This window comes from Drosophila rhopaloa, unplaced genomic scaffold, assembly GCF_018152115.1.
Source record: "Drosophila rhopaloa isolate 14029-0021.01 unplaced genomic scaffold, ASM1815211v1 contig_69, whole genome shotgun sequence".
Classification (NCBI taxonomy): Eukaryota; Metazoa; Arthropoda; class Insecta; order Diptera; family Drosophilidae; genus Drosophila; species Drosophila rhopaloa.
Genome location: NW_025335166.1, coordinates 1,458,126 through 1,466,028, shown reverse-complemented (window position 1 = coordinate 1,466,028; position 7,903 = coordinate 1,458,126). Strand labels below are relative to the sequence as shown.

The 7,903-nt window shown below is 36.7% G+C and overlaps 1 non-coding gene across 1 annotated transcript; it reads left to right on the top strand.

Moving 5' to 3' along the window:
* The first annotated feature begins 186 nt into the window (after positions 1-186).
* Positions 187-269, top strand: Trnal-cag. Its single transcript has one exon. It is a non-coding gene; the product is annotated as a tRNA-Leu (tRNA).
* Positions 270-7,903: the final 7,634 nt, after the last annotated feature.

Genomic DNA, 7,903 nt, shown 5'->3' with positions numbered 1-7,903 from the left:
GGGAACCTGGCATTTGAATTTTTCAATGGTCTTGTATCGAATAATTGGACAACTATCGATTTGCTTGAGCTATCGATCAGTGGTCAGCTTATCTAAGTTTTCTGTTTAGAACTTTTAGGGGCTAGAGCTTTCGGGTAGATCAATTGGTAGAGAAACTTGTTGGCGTTTGTGATCATGTTCGTCACTGTCAGGATGGCCGAGTGGTCTAAGGCGCTGCGTTCAGGTCGCAGTCTACTCTGTAGGCGTGGGTTCGAATCCCACTTCTGACAAGAATTTTTTTTCATTTCTTTATTTTTACTCTTGACCCGTAGTTTACTTAAATTAATTATTTGCATACTTGTCAGCTGCTCGGTCGCCGTTAATTCAGATGCGCTCAGACGCAATAATTTGTTTGAGCCTTTGACTTGTTCGCTCGCACTTGTTTGCCAATGTAAATGACACAATTAGCACGCCTGGCTGCTTTCCACTTGCTGCAGTGTTTACTGTAGTGTCGTTGCCCTACTGTGCCGTGTCTGTTTGCCCATGTGTCTCTGTTTGTTTGCTCTCTTTACGACTTTGAGCATTTTTAAATAGGAAAAACTACTACTGCCCAAATGTTAAGCACTTGGGTGGCCGTTTCAACCAAAACAAGCATGTTATTCGCTGTTGTAAAAATAACAAGAAAGGAAAGCTAAAGCTGTCCGTCTGTCTGTTTCTACGCAAACTAGTCTCTCAGTTTTAAAGCTATCGAATTGAAACTTTGCACACACCCTTCTTTCCTTTGCACGCAGTATATAAGTCGGAACGGCCGGGATCGGCCGACTATAATAGCTGCCATATAACTGATTGATCGGAAATGCCATAACTCTGCTGTTTGTTAAGTTAGGAAGTTGGGACTCTCTATAATACCCATAGAGAGTCCCAACTTCCTATTTGGCCAATCAATCCGACGTACCAAATTTCATAAGGATCGGCCGACTATATCCTATAGCTGCTATATAACTGATTGATCGGAAATGCCATAACTTTGGTGTTTGTAAAGTTAGGAAGTTGGGATTTTCTATGGGTTTTATATTTGGCTAATCAATCCGACCTACCAAATTTCATAAGGATCGGCCGACTATATCCTATAGCTGCCATATAACTGATTGATCGAAAATGCCATAACTTTGGTGTTTGTAAAGTTAGGAAGTTGGGATTTTCTATGGGTTTTATATTTGGCTAATCAATCCGACCTACCAAATTTCATAAGGATCGGCCGACTATATCCTATAGCTGCCATATAACTGATTGATCGAAAATGCCATAACTTTGGTGTTTGTAAAGTTAGGAAGTTGGGATTTTCTATGGGTTTTATATTTGGCTAATCAATCCGACCTACCAAATTTCATAAGGATCGGCCGACTATATCCTATAGCTGCCATATAACTGAACAATTGGAAATGCCATAACTTTGGTGTTTTTAAAGGTAGGAAGTTGGGATTTTTTATGAGTATTAAGAATGCATCATATGAATAATTTTGGAGAATATAATTTACAGAGTATTCTGCAAGGGTATATCAACTTCGGCTCCGCCCGAAGTTAGCTTTCCTTTCTTGTTTTTACTCAGAACAGTTTCACCGTATGCCACTGTCAACATTTCAAGTGTTTCAGAGCACTTAATTTTATTTTTTACACAAAATTTGATGCAAATCCTTTGATCCATATTTTTCGATAGCAAAAAATCGCCGAGCTCGCAAAATAACTTGTAACTTTACGCCTCTCACAACCAAACAAAAGAGGATGTTCCATTGAAACTTGGTACAGATGTTAGGGAAGAGTGTACCAATATAACAAAACAAAAAAATCGATAATCGAAAATATGTTGCCCGCGAAATTTGAAAAGTCACCTTACTTTTTGAACACACCTCGTATCAACTCAGGAGGTGATCCTGATCAAGAATATATATACTTTATAGGGTCGGAGATGCCTCCTTCACTGCGTTGCACACTTTTGACCAAAATTATAATACCCTCTGCAAGGGTATAAAAAGCTAACCAATCTTGACACATTTTAGCTACTGTAAATAATTGATGTTAAATACAAGTTTCCTTCATAATTAGCTAGTTTATTTTGGTACATAGGATTTGAGTCAATTAAAAAAATAAATATTCAAGGTAATAAAGATAATCAATTAGGAAGAATGGAAATATAACAAGAAAGGAAAGCTAACTTCGGGCGGAGCCGAAGTTGAAATACCCTTGCAGAATATTCTGCAAATTATATTCTCCAAAATTATTCATATGATGCATTTTTAATACTCATAAAAAATCCCACCTTCCTAACTTTAAAAACACCAAAGTTATTTCATTTCCGATCAATCAGTTATATGGCAGCTATAGGATATAGTCGGCCGATCCTTATGAAATTTAATATGTCGAATTGATTGGGCAAAAATAAAACCCATAGAAAATCCCAACTTCCTAACTTTACAAACACCAAAGTTATGGCATTTCCGATCAATCAGTTATATGGCAGCTATAAGATATAGTCGGCCGATCCTTATGAAATTTGGTAGGTCGGATTGATTGGCCAAATATAAAACCCATAGAAAATTCCAACTTTCTAACTTTACAAACACCAAAGTTATAGCATTTCCGATCAATCAGTTATATGGCAGCTATAAGATATAGTCGGCCGATCCCGGCCGTTCCGACTTATATATAATTTGGTACGTCGGATTGATTGGCCAAATATAGAACCCACAGAAAGTCCCAACTTCCTAACTTAACAAACAGCAGAGTTATGGCATTTCCGATCAATCAGTTATATGGCAGCTATAGGATATAGTCGGCCGATCCCGGCCGTTCCGACTTATATACTGCGTGCAAAGGAAAGAAGGGTGTGTGCAAAGTTTCAACTCGATAGCTTTAAAACTGAGAGACTAGTTTGCGTAGAAACAGACAGACGGACAGACAGACGGACAGACAGACGGACAGACGGACATGGCTATATCAACTCAGGAGGTGATCCTGATCAAGAATATATATACTTTATAGGGTCGGAGATGTCTCCTTCACTGCGTTGCACACTTTTGACCAAAATTATAATACCCTCTGCAAGGGTATAAAAATAGTTGAACAAAGAGTGTACGACGTTTTTATAATTCTTAAAGCATATTCAGTTATTTTAATGCATATTGATGGGCATCTTTTAAATATTTTTCTTATTAACTATTTTATGATTTTAAAATTCCAGCAACCCTGATAGACGCCTTGTATAGCTGCTAACGCATTCACTAATGCAACAAATAAATCATAAAATATAAGAGTCCTACATTCTGCTGGGAGAGAATAAATAATTCGGTAGTATTTTGCAACCTGCAACCTAAGCGAAAATAAGTTCCTTATGGAAAACTCTTCTGAGAATATATATTGCCTTGGACATTTTTGTGGCTGATGAAATTTACTGCAATTTTTTGTGTTTGCAAGTCAAGGACTGCAGAAGGCTAAATGAGAATTTTCCCCACAAAAAAGCACTCCGCAGCAAGGGGGGATCAGAACTCTGAGACTTAAGCTGTATGCAATGACACTAATAAAATTAATAGACCATGTCAGACTGACATAGTGGGTGGGTACTATGGAGCAAAACATTCCGCATGAACCCCTAAGAATGTCATACTCATACGTCACGCTCAATGGATTTCAGATGACATACCGTCTCAGGGGAGAGCGAGAAGTTGCAGATATAAACGTCATCAACGAAGCTGGCTTCCAAGGAACGCAATGGAAAAAAACGCATCACAAATCCAATGGGTGCAACATATGAATATTGATTTTCATATTTTAAATATAAAAATATTTTTTTTATTCCGTCATATATAATCTATTCGGTGTTGCACTTAAAACTATTTTTTAAAGTTAAAATGATTAGTAAAGTAATAGGTAGGCTATAATAAATACTGTAATAAAGTTAAGGAGCAAACAATGTAATAACTATAAGAGCAAACAATGTAACCCAAATCAGTCTGGATCAAATAAATCTATGGAAAATGCATTTCAATCATATCTCAAGCTAAATTCAAACCGAAACTGAAACGCTCTCAATACATATATGTTTGTGTATGCAACTGAAATTGCAACTGGTAATGTATCCACAAGTGGAACTGCAGCTGTGTCATTTGCGTATACGGCGTGACTCTGTTTTTGCCTATGTCTGATGCATTTGACAAATCGAAACTTAGTCAAATAGGAGAACTTTGACCCCTCGCATGCTCCACTCCCTATATCTGGAATTTGCATTTTTACTGCAAATTTGAAATCGATTGTGATGGTTCCTCAACTGACTTGGGTTACATCTATATTTGGCATGAAAGTCGTTCAATGGACAATGCACTGACTGCGTTTTATTGGCCTGCAGCAACTCGAGATTTATCTCTGTTTGTATATTTACCTAGTCATTTTTGTAATCTCAGTACTTTTGCCCAGCTTTCCATTTCCGCTCGGGCCTTGTCAAACATGTCCGCCCGATATGGCGTCTGATTTCCGCTATGCGCTTCAGCGAACAACGGACGATGGACTGGGATTGACAACCCATCTACGTCAGTGGGCGGTTCCTGTGTCCTTTGAAGTGAAAGTGACGCTCTGCTCTCGACTTTCCCCGTGGCCCTCTTTCCAGTTACTTTCGATGGCATTGAAAGCACACATAAAGTGAAATCGATCTTGATATTTAAGCTTAAAAAATAAGTTTATCTTCTGTTTTTAGTCAAGAATAGGGTTTTTTTAAAGGTTTCGATTTAAATTTGAGCCACAAATGTCACTTGTGTATCAGAGCTTCATACAAATTAAACGGGAATACAAGATTATTTAAATTTTCACTAACCATTTTTACTTTTTTATGAGTAAAATTCCCATACAAACTTATTTTCCATCACCTAAAGGTTTTTCTGATTTGTGGGCGTTAGAGTGGGCTTGTCAACATTTAGAAATAAACTTGCGCTGAGTTGGAAAACTTAAAATCTCCATGCTAAATCTCAAATCGCTAGCTCCCGTCGTTTCAAGAATTTTTTTTTCTTTAATTAGATCCTCAATTGAAGTGAGACAACTGGACTCAATACAAATATTCAAAATTGAATTAATATCCTAAAATATGAATCATAATAAGTTTTCGGAATAACTAAAAATTTAAAGAACAACAGATATTGAAGAATAAAATAATGTGGAAAGTGCTAAAATTGATCAGTTACGCTTAACACTTTGATTTTTGTTTCGAAATTAAAACTCGGATTTAAGCTTTAGAACGGAAGTGCGAGATGGCACTTTTATTCATTCAACAGTGTCAATTTGTGCAATTGGCTTAATTGTGTTTGAATGCACACACTCTAGAGTTAAGAAGCCAATGCAAAAAATATTAACAGATATTTAGCATTTGTGTTTAAACGAAGCTTAATAAAGAATAATTTTTGAAGTTGTGCTTTCCTTTTAATTTGTTTTCCTGGTGTTTTAATTTGTAAACATCAAGGCAAATGTTTCAATGAGTTGCTATGAAAAATATATCCGATTGCAGCTTTAACTTCTGTGCGTATACATATTAACATATGCATCAGCGTGCATAGATGCAAAGCAAAGTTTTTCGGCCGGGTCTGATGCCTCCTCGAAAGCTAACTGCTGCGCTTAACAAGAATTCTTTACGCCATGTTGCACATTTTGCAAATGTTTCCAAGTTCAAACGGCTGTGAAAATGCACACGTTTTGCACCAGCGGGGTGGTAACGGGGGGTTCTCGGGCCACTCCTACTTTTTCAGCAACAACAGCCATTTGATAAGCATCACTGGCACTACATAGCTATTTGAACGACAACAAAATGACGCACGTGTTGCAAGTTGAAAAAGTCAAAAAAATTGCACAAATTTCTCTATAAGCTGTAGTATTAATATGACGTTATATAGTGCATGACGGTTTGGTTGGGATTCCTTTGCCTAGGTGATTCCACATAACGCATGGTGTTCCAAATCTGCAGAGCGGGGAGGCGACTCACGACGCCCAGAATAACAGGTGATATAGACGATCCTCAATAACATGCAACAGGCAAATCTCTCCCTTGCACAAATTCTATTCCATTTTAGTACTCTGCAGTGGAATAATGAAAAAACAAACTATCTGGGTAGGATTTTTACAACATAGCCTAGAAAGAATTCAATTTTTTGTCTACTTACCGTGGTGTGAGTTTTTTAATTTTAAAATTTTAAAATAACAAACTAAACTAAAATCTGTATATAAAAAAAATTCGTTGGTGGAATCGAGTAAATTTTTACATGTTTATAGGTATGTACTTTGGGCACTTATAAAAAGTGTTCCTTCTTTGACTTTTATTTTTATTATTTTGTGCCTTATTATTAATCTTTAAAATGTTAATTGTGGCCTTCAAGTCTTCTTCAAAATACAGTAAAAAAAGTGTAATTAAAGAGGTAGTCGGTTTTATATATTTCTTTACCTTTTAAAGCTATTTATTTTTCATGCCATCTATATATTTTTAAACAAATTTTAATTTGTTCGCATATATGCCCATGCATGTGTTTAATGTGTTTACTGAATTAGCTTACTATGTGCTTTTATACAACCTAATAATCTGGATTGCCACAGAAACCACTCGGGTTTTAAAATTACTTAAAAGGCGTCTGGAGGTAAGCTAAAAACTTAATTTTTCAGCATTTATCTATCGGCCTTCCATATTCAAAATAAATCCTTGATGGCTTTTTTTTGCACCTCCGTGTCTATGTTCTATTTCTATCTATATTTTGAATAAAGGAAGTGAGCAATGATTGTTTCAAGTTAAACAATCTTTGTAATTGCTGCTCTCGTCATTGGTAATTTGGATTTAATAACCTAAGTAAATCATAGATTACGTTTTTTCAGATGTTTGTTTCTTTAGCAGCTGGGGAAAACATCGCAAACTTTCCTCCTTCGATTTATCTCCCAAGGATTCTCTCTCCAGTTCTCTCAGGTGGCTAACGGTTAAGTTAGGACACAATATTCCGCGCAAACTCAGAGAGCGCGTTTAAAGCTGAAGAGAAAGCTCTATCTTCACTTGAAAATTCGACTAATTTTAATCAAAACATTTTTGCCCCCTTTTATTATTTCCCCCCTCTTCCCCTCCGCCCACGGCACACGTGTACTGTTGTTTGTTTCCATTCGAAGATTTCCATAGACGAAGAGGGCGAACATTTGATTGAATTGTTATTGTTACGGGAGTTTGGGCGTATGCCGAATGCTGTTTGTTGTTTGTATAGATTCCACCTGATCCAGCCTCACTTTTCCTCTGTGCCAGCATTGTCTTCTTTTTCGGGCTTTCCCATTGCCATTTGGAAAAGTGCACATTTCGGGCTGCGGTCTGAGTGAGTGTGTGTTTGTTTTGTTCAAATAACTAGTACAACGCTTGTACGTGAGTTGATTTTTGCAGCTAGGAATTTCACCGGTGTATTTGTGTGCATCTGGAATTTTTGGTCGAGCGAATTGGTCTACTTAATGGTCGAGTAGCCATTGTTATTCTACATAAAAACAAAGCGACCCTGACCCATTTTTCCCTCTCAGTCCGCCTCTTACTTTTTGTCTCCTTCCATTGTGAAACAGTCGACTGAATTGAACTGAATGTTGTTCAAAACTTATTTGCATATTATGTCCTTCACACGCAGTTACACACTCACACGTGCAGACGTCATTCCCATGTCACTCTTTGTGTGTCATTATTCGGAAAAGCAAATGCACAGAAAAAATGAATACCCTATTTATAAGATCTAATAATATAATATCATATTATATTATCATATGGTGAACTTAATAATAATTTGACTAAACTAAAAAATCGAGATTATTATTTTTACAAAAATAATGTTATACTTTTGTAGTGCAGATTACGAATCTGGAAACAAAATTTTCCATGTCTGTT